Raw genomic sequence first — 11,593 nt, 5'->3', positions numbered from 1 at the left:
TTTTTTTCAGGTTAACGTAAATCTTGCCAGCAGAACATTATCAGTTCTAGAGATTAAGCACAACTATGAAACATCACACCAAGTATTGTGATCTCAAGTCTCTGAGCCCTCTACTGTTTTCAGATAAGCCTCCAACAAATCTCTCCATTGAGATTATCCTCCCACAGTCTGGTAACAGCTTTCATAGCCATGAGCGACTATCCACACTTATTTCCCTTTGATCTCAATTCCCACTGTCAAGAGCTACACATTCCAGTTAGTGTGCTTAGTCAACTCAAGGATGAGTGTTTCTAATGATGGAAAGATATTGCACTTTATTCCTATTTGAAATCTGACTCTCACTATTTCCCATTTGGGCTAAAAAAGGGAATGAGCATAGCAAAGAAACTGTAAATATAAATATAACACAAAGTACCACTGAGAACACAATCAACAACATCCAATATCAACAACACAATGATCACAGTTAACACACACAGCACAGGTTGACTGAATAGATCAAGAAACAAAATCTATTTATCTGATGTCTACAAGAAATGCATCTTAGCTTTAAAGATAGATTCTGCCTTAGAGTTAAAGGGTGGACAAAAGTATTGCAATAAAATGAGACCAGGAAGCAAGTAGGCTTAACTTTCACAATATCTGACAATGTAAACTTACAGTAAATCTAACCAAAGGAGATAAAGTGGGACACTTCATTCTTATCAAGGGAATCAAGAACATCTTACTATCTTCAACATACATGCACCATATTATGGTGCTCTCTATTTCGTAACAGAATTTACTACTGGGTTTAAGGCACAGATTAACATCAATCCATTAATAGAAGATGATTTCAATACTCCATTTTCTCCAGTACACATGTGATCTAGACAAAAATAAACATACAAAGAAATAACAAAAATAATTGACATCATGAATCTTCATAGACTTGATATTAGCTATAGAATATCGTACCAACACAGGAAAGAATGCATACATTCCTCTCATTGGCACATGAAAGCAATGGGGCCTCTCTGAAAGGTCCTGATGAAAAGATAAAGAGAACTTTAGTTCTGTGTCCTCACCCAGCTGGGTGGGGTCCAGAACCTTGAGGAAGTTAAGTTTTCAGTTCTTAGGAACTGGACTTTTCCCATGAAAGTCTATGGTTATCAGTCCCAAGACTGCTGTGTGCTTGGCCTCTGACACACTTGAGAGAACCTGTGTTCTCTTTCCACTACATTGCTTGATAATCTTCCTGCTGACTCTGTGCCGTTCTGTGATAGTGTTTTGCTGATTCTGTCCATGTACTGCAAATAGCACTTGAATCAGGGTGGTTAAATAAACTTGCAGGCATGAGACATCAGCTGATGTAGTCCTCCTGACCCCAGCTTTCTGTCCTGTTCACTTTCTCATCCATGACCTTCCCCACTGAAACCTTGTAGTTAGAACCCCCACATGTGTAGATACAAGTCACTGAAGCTGTTCTAAAATTGGGGGACACAAAGCAAAAAGTTACAAATTCAAAGAGACGGGATAACTCTTTGTATCGTATCTGATGATAATGCAATAAAACTGAAAACTCACAGACAACAAATCTTTCAAATATATGCTAGTTCATAGAGATTAATCACATCATCACTGAATGATGGGTGAGTCTAGGAAGAAGTCAATATTTTAAAAAGGGTTTTACTGAAACTATTGAAACTGAAAACACAATGCAACCAATCTTCTGGGATACATAAATGGCAGTCACAATTCCAAGAACCTTCATTAAAAAACCAGAAAGACATCTATTAAGTGACCTAGTGATACAATCCAAACAATTTTGAAGAACAGTAGCAACCTTAAACAATAGCAAGAAATCATAAAAATCAGAGCAGAATCCAACAAAATATAAACAAAGAAAACAACACAAAAAATCAATTATTCTCAGAGCTGGTTCTTTGAGAAGATAAGCAAAATTATCAGAACCTTCATCCAACTAATTCTAAGAAAGTAATAGAGGACCCAAATTAATCGAATCAGAAATGAAGAGGGAAATGTTACAGCATACATAGTAAACACTTTTATTCATTTATCTTTACTTGCAAGTGTTTATTACAAAGAGTCATTGGTCTGGTTCAAGGCATCTTCTCTCTGCTACATTATCCATGCTGAGCCCTCACTGGAACTCCCCTTGGTTACTCATTTTTCCTTTTTCATCTTTTGTTTCTCTTAAATTTTATTTTATTTGGTGGGGGGGAGTTTGCAAGGGCAGAGAGTAGGCACAAATGGCCAGGGAAATGAATGGGATGATTACGCATGATGTCAAAGCACAAAGAAAAAATAAAAGAGTTACTTTTAAAAAGTATTCCATTAGGCTGTAAAACATGAAAGAAAAGTAAGAGGATGGAAGAAGTTTTCAATCTAAGAAGTTAACAATATAAAGAGACTCACCAAAATTAAAAGATTGAAACAGTAATTAAAGACCTTCCAGCTGAAAAAAATAAAAAACGGTCCAGTGCAAGTTGGATTCACAACAGAATTCTAACAGACTTTCAGGGAAGATTTACAGCCAATCATTCTTAAATATTCAAGGAGATAGTAAAAGATAGAACATGCACAAATTCATAAGAACCTGATGACACACTTATACCAAAGCATGACACAACTACAAACCTACAAGCCAATAACCATGATGAACATAGATTCAAAATGCTCAATAAAATACAAGCAGAATACAGACATGTATCAAAAAGACTGTCTCCCATGAACTAGTTATCTTCATTACTAAAATGTAGGCATGATTCAACATACACAATGGAATCAATGTAATAAACCATATCAAGGGATTGCTGTGGATGATTTATTGACAAATAAAATGCTAATTGGCCAGCAGCCAGGCAGGAAATATAGGCGGAACAGAGAGAGGGGAGGTCTGGGTAGTAGAAGGCTGAAGCAGAGAGACACTGCCAGCTACGCCATGAGAAGATGTTAAGATACCGGTAAGCCGAGAGCCACGTGGCAACTTTTAGATGAATAGAAATGGGTTAATTTAAGATAGCAGAACTAGATAACAAGAAGCCTACCATGGCCATATAGTTTTTAAGCAATATAAGTCTCTGTGTGTTTACTTGGTTGGGTCTGAGCCGCTGCGGGACTGACAGGTGAGAGAGATTTGTCCTGACCGTGGGCCAGGCAGGACTGCAGAAAAATCTAGCTACAGGATTTTACACAAAAGTCACATGATCATCTCAATAGATACAGAAAATACCTATGACTAAACCAAACACGATTTTATGATGAAAATCCTAGAGAATGTAGGACTGAAGAGACCATAGCTCAACACACTAAAGTCTGCATATGAGAAACCTGCAGTGACCATCAACCTAAATGGAGAAAAGTTTAAGGCAATTCCACTGAAGTCAGGAATGAAACAGATTCCTACTATGCCCATGCCTTTTCAACATTATGCCAGAAGTATTGGATGGAGTAACAAGGGATGAGAAGTAAATTATAGGAATACAAACGAGGAAACAAGAAATCAAACTGTATTTGCAGATGTCATAAACCATACATTAGAAATACAGTAGTGAGGGTGCCTGAACTGGCCTACCCTGGTAACCTGATAGGCGAATGCCCTAACTATCATAGTGTTTTCATCCAGTAACTGATTGAAACAGATGCAGAGATCCATATCCATACAGCAGGCTGAGCTCTTGGAGAAGAGGCATTTCATGAGCAAGGGGAGGTCAAGATCACAATGGGGAAATCTAAAAAGACAACTGAGCCAAGCTCAAAGAACTCAAGAACTTTAAACCAACAGCCGTGGAATCTACATGGGACCAGACTAGACCCTCTGCATACAGGAGACAATTGTGTAGGTGGGTCTGTCTGAGGGGACCATGGCAGTGTGATCAGTATCTATTCCTGGTGCATGAGCCGGTTTTCTGGATCCCATTACCTATGGTCGGACACCTTGCTCACCCCTGATAAAGCGGGGAGGGGCTTTGTCCTGCCTTAACTGAATGTACAAGGCTTAGCTGAGCCCGCCATGGTAGAACTTACCCTGTTGGAGGAGGGGATGAGGGATAGGGGATGGGGGAAATGTGGCAGGGAATGGGACGAGGGATGAAAGGGCGATTTGTGGTTGGCATATAAAATAAAAAAACAAAATTCTACCTAAAAATTGTAGAAATGATTAAACAGATACAACAGTGTGGTAGGATAGGACATAACTTTATACAAATCAACAGCATTCCTATGAACTAAGGTCAAACATACAGAGAAAAATCACAAACTGTCACGATCTGTGCAGCCTAGTCTAGAATCAGCATATTACTACCTGCCGAACAGTTTGCCTCTAGGGCAAGACATCTGTGGAAATGGACTCTCACTTGGCAGTAGTCCATGGGACAGTGTACGAATTTGCAAAATTATGCAGCTGGCAGGCTCTTTTCTCTCTCATTATATTGGTGATATATAATTAATTTTTTGATAAACATATGTTTTTCACATTTTCACTTGCAATTCAGTAAATTTTCTTAAAATCATTACTTTGAATTTATTCTCTAACAAATCATCAACCCACATTGGGGTATCACTGAGAATGTAATGTCTCGAGTACAAAAGGAAAATATAAGCATCATTATAAAGTGACTGAATGCTCATCATTTTCTTCCACACATTGATATGGTTGTACTTGACTTTGGAACCTAGAGTGAAAGTCACTCTATGTAGTAGAAACATGTATGAAACAGGTCACTAGATCCTAGTAAATTATACCAATAAAGATAGACAGCCTTGTCAAGCAGCACTGGCACTCACCCTTAATCCCAGCACTCAGGAGGCAGAGCCAGGCAGATCTCTGTGAGTTCCAGGCCAGCCTGGTCTACAGAGAAAGATCCAGGACAGGCACCAAAACTACACAGAGAAACCCTTTCTTGAAAAACAAAACAAAAAAGAAAGAAAGAAAGAAAGAAAGAAAAAGATAGCCTTACCATACTTATTCAATATAGTACTTGAAGTTCTAGCCAGAGCAATAAGACAACATAAGGAGATTAAGGGGACACAAATTGGAAAGGAAGAAGTCAAGCTTTCCCTATTTGCAGGTGACATGATATTATACATGAGTGACCCCAAAGATTCAACCAAGGAACTGATACAGCTTATAAACACCTTCAGCAACATAGCAGGATACAGGATCAACTCAAAAAAATCAATGGCCCTCCTATATACAATTGACAAAGAGGCTGAGAAGGAAATCAGAGATACATCACCCTTTACAATAGCCACAAACGATATAAAATACCTTGGGGTAACACTAACTAAGCAAGTGAAGGACCTATATGACAAGAACTTTAAGTCCCTGAAAAAAGAAATTAAGAAGATGTCAGAAAATGGAAAGATCTCCCATGATCATGGATAGGCAGGACTAACATAATAAAAATGGCAATTTTACCAAAAGCAATCTACAGATTCAATGCAATCCCCATCAAAACACCAAAACAATTCTTCACAGACATGGAAAGAATAATACTCAACTTCATATGGAAAAACAAAAAACCCAGGATAGCCAAAAGAATTCTGTACAGTAAAACAACCTCTGGAGGCATCACGAGGCATCACGATCCCTGACTTCAAGCTCTACTATAGAGATACAGTAATAAAAACAGCTTGGTACTGGCATAAAAACTAACATGTGGACCAATGGAATCTAATTGAAGATCCTGACATTAATCCTCACACCCATGAACATATAATTTTTGACAAAGAAGCCAAAAGTGTACAATGGAAAAAAGAAAGCATCTTCAACAAATGGTGCTGGCAAAACTGGATGTCAACATGTAGAAGGCTGCAAATAGATCCATATCTATCACTGTGCACAAAATTTAAGTCCAAGTGGATCAAGGACCTCAACATAAATCCAGTTACTCTGAACCTGCTAGAAGAGAAAGTAGGAAGTAGTCTTGAATGCATTGACATAGGAGATCACTTCCTAAATATAACACCAGTAGCACAGACACTGAGAGAAACAATCAATCAATGGAACCTCTTGAAACTGAGAAGCTTTTGTAGAGCAAAGGATACAGTCAACAAGGCAAAGTGACAGCCTACAGAATGGGTAGGCTTCACCAACCCCACATCTGACAGAAGACTGATATCCAGAATATATAAGGAACTCAAGAAATTAGACATCAAAATGCCCAACAGTCCAATTAAGAAATGGGCTATAGAACTAAACAAAGACTTCTCAACAGAGGAAACTCAAATGGCTGAAAGACATTTAAGGAATTGCTCAACATCCCTAATCATCAGGGAAGTGCAAATCAAAACAACTCTGAGATACCACCTTACGCCTGTCAGAATGGCTAAGATCAAAAACACTGAAGACACCTTATGCTGGAGAGGATGTGGAGCTAGGGGAACTCTCCTCCACTGCTGGTGGGAATGCAAGCTTATACAACCACTTTGGAAATCAATATGACGCTTTCTCAGAAAATTGGGAATCAATCTCCCCCAAGATCCAGCTATACCATTCTTGGGCATATACACAAGGAATGCCTAATCATACCAAAAGAGCACTTGTTCAGCTATGTTCATATCAGCATTGTTTGTAATAACCAAAACCTGGAAACAACCTAGATGCCCTTCAACTGAAGAATGGATAAATAAAATGTGGTACATACACACAATGGAATACTACTCAGCAGAGAAAAACAATGACATCATGAGGTTTGTAGGCAAATGGATGGATCTAGAAAAAATCATCCTGAGTGAGGTAACCCAGACTCAGAAAGACAAACATGGTATGTACTCACTCACAGGAGGATACTAGATGTGGAACAAGGATGACTGGACTGCTACTCACATCACCAGGGAGGCTACCTAGAAAACAGGACCCCAAGAAAGACACAGGGATCACCCAATGACAGAAAAATGGATGAGATCTACATGAACAATCTGGACATGAGTGGGGGTAATGAAGGGTGAGGGTCGAGGGAAAGAGAGATTGGGGGAGCGGGAGATCCCAGCTGGATCAACAACAGAGAGGGAGAAGAAGGAATAGGAGACCATGGTAAATGAAGACCACATGAGAATAGGAAGAAGCAAAGTGCTAGAGAGTCCACAGAAATCTGCAAAGATACCCCCACAACAGACTGCTGGCAATGGTCGAGAGACAGCCCGAACTGACCTACTCTGGTGATGGGATGGCCAAACACTCTAATTGTCGTGCTAGAAACCCCATCCAACTACTGAGGGATCTGGATGCAGAGATCCATGGCTAGGCCCCAGGTGGAGCTCCCAGAGTCCAATTAGCAAGAAAGAGGAGGGTTTATATGAGCGAGAATTGTTGAGACCAAGGTTGGATAAAGCACAGGGACAAATAGCCAAACGAATGGAAACACAAAAACTATGAACCAATGGCTGAGGGGCCCCCAACTGGATCAGGCCCTCTGAATGGGTGAGATAGTTGATTGGCTTGATCTGTTTGGGAGGCATCCAGGCAGTGGGACCGGGTCCTGTGCTCATTGCATGAGTTGGCTGTTTGAAACCTGGGGCTTATGCAGGGTCTCTTGGCTCGGCCTGGGAGGAGGGGACTGGACCTATCTGGACTGAGTCTACCAGGTTGATCTCAGTCCTCAGGGGAGGCTTTGTCCTAGAGGAAATCGGAATGGGAGTTAGGTTGGGGGGAAGGTGAGGGGGGCAGGAGGGGGGAGAACAAGGGAATCCATGGCTGATATGTAGAACTTAATTTTATTGTAAAATAAAATAAAGAAAAAAAAGAAACACGAAAGTAATAGAAAATAAATGCATTAATGCCAATTAAAAAAAAGATAGCCTTATAAACACACTTGCCATAATGTTGCCCATCTGTTGTTAAAGCAAGCATATTGTACATTGAGCCTAGCCCATTTTGGAGCCGTGCGTGATTTTATTTATAAATTTATTTATAAAAAATTTCAATTTTACACTCTCTGTTGAGCCTTTGTGTCGTAAAATGTGATCAATGTGGAGAAATTTTCCATGTGTTGCTGAGAAGAAAGTATATTCTTTAATGTCTAGGTAGAATGTTCGGTAGGTGTCTTGTTAGGTTGATTTCATTTATGATATATGAAGTGCACTGTTTCTCTATTTGGCTTTTGTCTGAATGACCTATCCATTGAAAAGAGTGGCTAATGAGTTCAACTACTATCATTGTATCAGGATCAATATATGATTTTATATCCAATAGTTTTTATTTATGAAATAGGGTGTTCTTGTGTTTGCCATGTAAATGTTTGGAATTGTAATGTTGACTTGAATTTTTCTTTAACGAATAAATAGTATCCTTCACTATGATTTATGGTTAATTTGGTTTAAAGTTCAGTTTTTTATAATTGCTTGAATTTATTTTTCCATTTTTTTAATCCTAAAATGATACTTGTTCTTGATGGTGAGTTGTCATTCTTGGAGGCAGCAAAAATATGAATCCTGTTTCTAATTTACTTTATTATTTTGTGTGCTTTCATTGGGCAAAGGAGAACATTAATATTGATGTTAGCATTTTAAAATATTTATTAACTTTTGTTATATAAATTTGGGTCATATTTAGATTATTTTTGCTTAACTCTTTGGGGATTATTTATTCCTAGTGTTTTCATGGGTGTAGAAAGCCTTCTTTTCAGACTGAAACAATAATTTCAGTACCCTCTGTGGAGTTGTCTCAGTGGGAATAGATTCCTTAAACTTGTTTTCATCATGAAATCTTTTCTATCTCTTTGAATTATTATTGACAGTAGTTTCCCTGGTTACATTTCCTCATAATATTCTCATTTGGCATGTATGTTCATTCAGAGCTTGTATGTTATCAGTCCAGGCTCCCTTCTGGCCTTCAGTGCCTCCATTAAAAAGTTGGGTGTTACTCTAATGGGTCTACCTTTTGTGGGACTTCAATCTCTCCCTTGGAGCTTTGAATATCCTTTACTTTTTCTATACAATTAGAGGCTTCATTACCATATGACTTGGAGAGTTTATTTTCTGGTTCTGTTATTTGGTGTTCTGTAGAAGTCTGAATCTTGGTACATCTCTTCCTTACAAACGGGAAATAAATTTTTCATCTATGATTTTGTTTAAAATATTTTTGTGCCTTTTACTTTGCTTTCTTCTCTCTCCTAAACAATTATTTGAAGGTTTGCTCTTTCATACTGCCCCATACATCCTGTATGTTGTGTGCCTGAATTTTGGAGCTTTTACTTAGTGATCCATTTATTCACGTTTTCCTGTAAGATCTCATGTTCTTTTTTCCACTTCATCCAAATTGTTGTAGAGTCTTTCCTCTGAGCATTTTGTTTAATTTCCAGGGTTTTCATTTCAGTTTAGCTTTTCTTCAAAGGCTCTATTTCTTCATTAAAATCAATTTTAATATTTTGAATTGTTTTCCATTATGTCAATCAAGTGTTTTTCCCTCCCAGTCTTCATTTGGGCATGTATTCTTCCTGTCTGTCTTGAGCTCCATGAACACTCTTACATTTGTTATTTTGAAGTCCTTGTCCTGAGCTTCAGCTACATCACTTTTCTAAAGAAATATTAAAAGAAAGTTGCTGGATTCTAGAAGAGGCATGTTGTCTTAAATGTTGATGTTTGTTTGGATGATGGGATCTAGGCATCAAGAGTTAGGACATTTGTCATATTTCTCCACGTGAAAAGCTAGTCTTGCCTAAGTTGGGTGGATGTCAGATATTTATTTAATATTATCCCAAGATGTCAAATCGTGTATCAGCTAAATGATACTTGATTCTCAGTTGGGGGGCACTCTGGGTTAATTTCAGAGTCCTAGGTGTCCTAATTTAGGACAGGAGGTCACATGGTTGGTAGAGGAAATGACATGTAGGAAGAGGACTAGCTATACACATCTGTAACTGGCATTCTGGAGGTAGGTGGGCAGGCTCTTGGATTTCCTTCTGAATTTCAGGTTTAGACTCTAGATTTGCATTCCAAACTACCCCAGATAGATGTGGTGGGTAGGGTTTGTGTGGTCAGCAGATGGTTACTAGGAGATAGGACTCTCTCCAGAGGTATTTTAGTAGGGTCTGGAGAATACTTCCACACAGACTAGGGCCCATTGGTGAGTGGGGTGGCTAACAGTAGGGTCAGTGAGGATTAGATCTAAAATTGGCTACAAAAAGTTCTGGTTTGAATTCAGGGTTCTGAAACCAAGCAGCCCCTTATGAGCATGGTAGGTGTGGTGCTGGGTAGGTGAACAGGCAGGGAGAGGGAACTGACTCTAATGACCTCTAACTAGGCTTCTGAGTGTGGCTATATATGGTCTGGGGTCTATTGGTGAGTGGGATGGCTGACAGTAAAGTGTGTGAAAGCAGCTCTAGAATTTCTTACTTGAGGTTTTGGGCTGAAGTGCAGGGTCAGATTCCATGCATTCAAAAATTGCCATAGTGGGTAGGTGGCTTATTTTGTTCTTAATCTTTGATGTATCTATTGCAAAATTTTGTAATTACCAGAAGCTTTCACAGTATCTTGTGTTTATAATGATCTCTATATGGTTATAAGAACTTAATCTTTAAGAACACCACACACTTCACATATTCTGTGTCTATGAAGTCACACTGATTACATTTAGTATATATTCTTAGTTACCTTGTGGTTGCAATTTTGCCTAATATTTTTGTCTTTTAACAAACAGTAAGTACCATTAATTTATACAGCACCACTTAGTAATGATACTTTATACTCATCTATATATTTGCTTGCACCAATGAGATTTAAACACTCTTAAGCAAGTGTAGTGTTGCTGAAGTGCATCTGGTTTTGGTGTCTGGAAAAAAAAATGTTCATATGTCTCTCCTTGTTACAAGACTCTTTTGTCTGGTACAGCTTTTGTTACTATCATTTTATTTGATTCCCACTTTGACTAAAATCATTCAGATCCCCACTGAAAGATTCAATGATAACCTTATGGAGTTTCCAGAGTATATAATGAATTGCCTTTCTCTTATTAATCTCAAAATTCATTGTCTTCAACTTTTGAAAATATAATTATAATGTGTCTCAGCATAAAACATTTTTGGAAAATATCTTTTAATATGCTTTTATTAGTGTATTTGTATGATACGTGTGTGTGCATGTGTTCCTATGTGACTGATGGATGACACGTGAGTTATTCTTGAACCATATATGAGACAGGACCCTTTTGTTCACTACTGTTAGGGCAGGGTAGCTGGTCCTAGATCTTCTGAGGAGCTCCTATCTATGCATTCCATTCACCTCAGGATTTTGCGAATACAGATGCATGGCACGTTGCTGGTTTTGTGTAGGTTCTGAGGTTCCAAAAATTAGGTCCTCAGCCTTGAGCATCAGCTAATTCTCTTGCTGAGACATCTCTCCAGTGCAGTGTTGAGCTTTTAAAGACAATTGATTTACAAAACAAATATCAGATGGCATCATTATGCTATTAAGGCAAAGATGATAGAAAGTAAGGGAGGGAAAATTTATTTCCTAATTTTTATAGTGATAATTGATCACTATGTAAAATAACTGTCTCCCAAATTAATGACTTGAACACACATGTGTACATGACCTCAGCATCTCAATGAACCAAGAATTTCTTGGCATAATCTTGTTGAGTTTTTTCTCT

At 38.4% G+C, this 11,593-nt stretch overlaps 1 protein-coding gene and 1 long non-coding RNA gene across 4 annotated transcripts in view; one reads left to right on the top strand and one right to left on the bottom strand.

Annotated features, from left to right (window-relative positions):
- Positions 1 to 11,593, top strand: part of LOC131894553 (disintegrin and metalloproteinase domain-containing protein 26A-like) — a 47,030-nt gene that overhangs the window by 19,028 nt on the left and 16,409 nt on the right. The window lies entirely within an intron of this gene.
- Positions 1 to 11,593, bottom strand: part of LOC131894555 (uncharacterized) — a 68,367-nt gene that overhangs the window by 54,081 nt on the left and 2,693 nt on the right. The window lies entirely within an intron of this gene.

Source organism: Peromyscus eremicus, chromosome 17 (genome assembly GCF_949786415.1).
Source record: "Peromyscus eremicus chromosome 17, PerEre_H2_v1, whole genome shotgun sequence".
NCBI classification, from domain to species: Eukaryota; Metazoa; Chordata; class Mammalia; order Rodentia; family Cricetidae; genus Peromyscus; species Peromyscus eremicus.
This window is presented reverse-complemented; position numbering and strand designations above follow the sequence as displayed.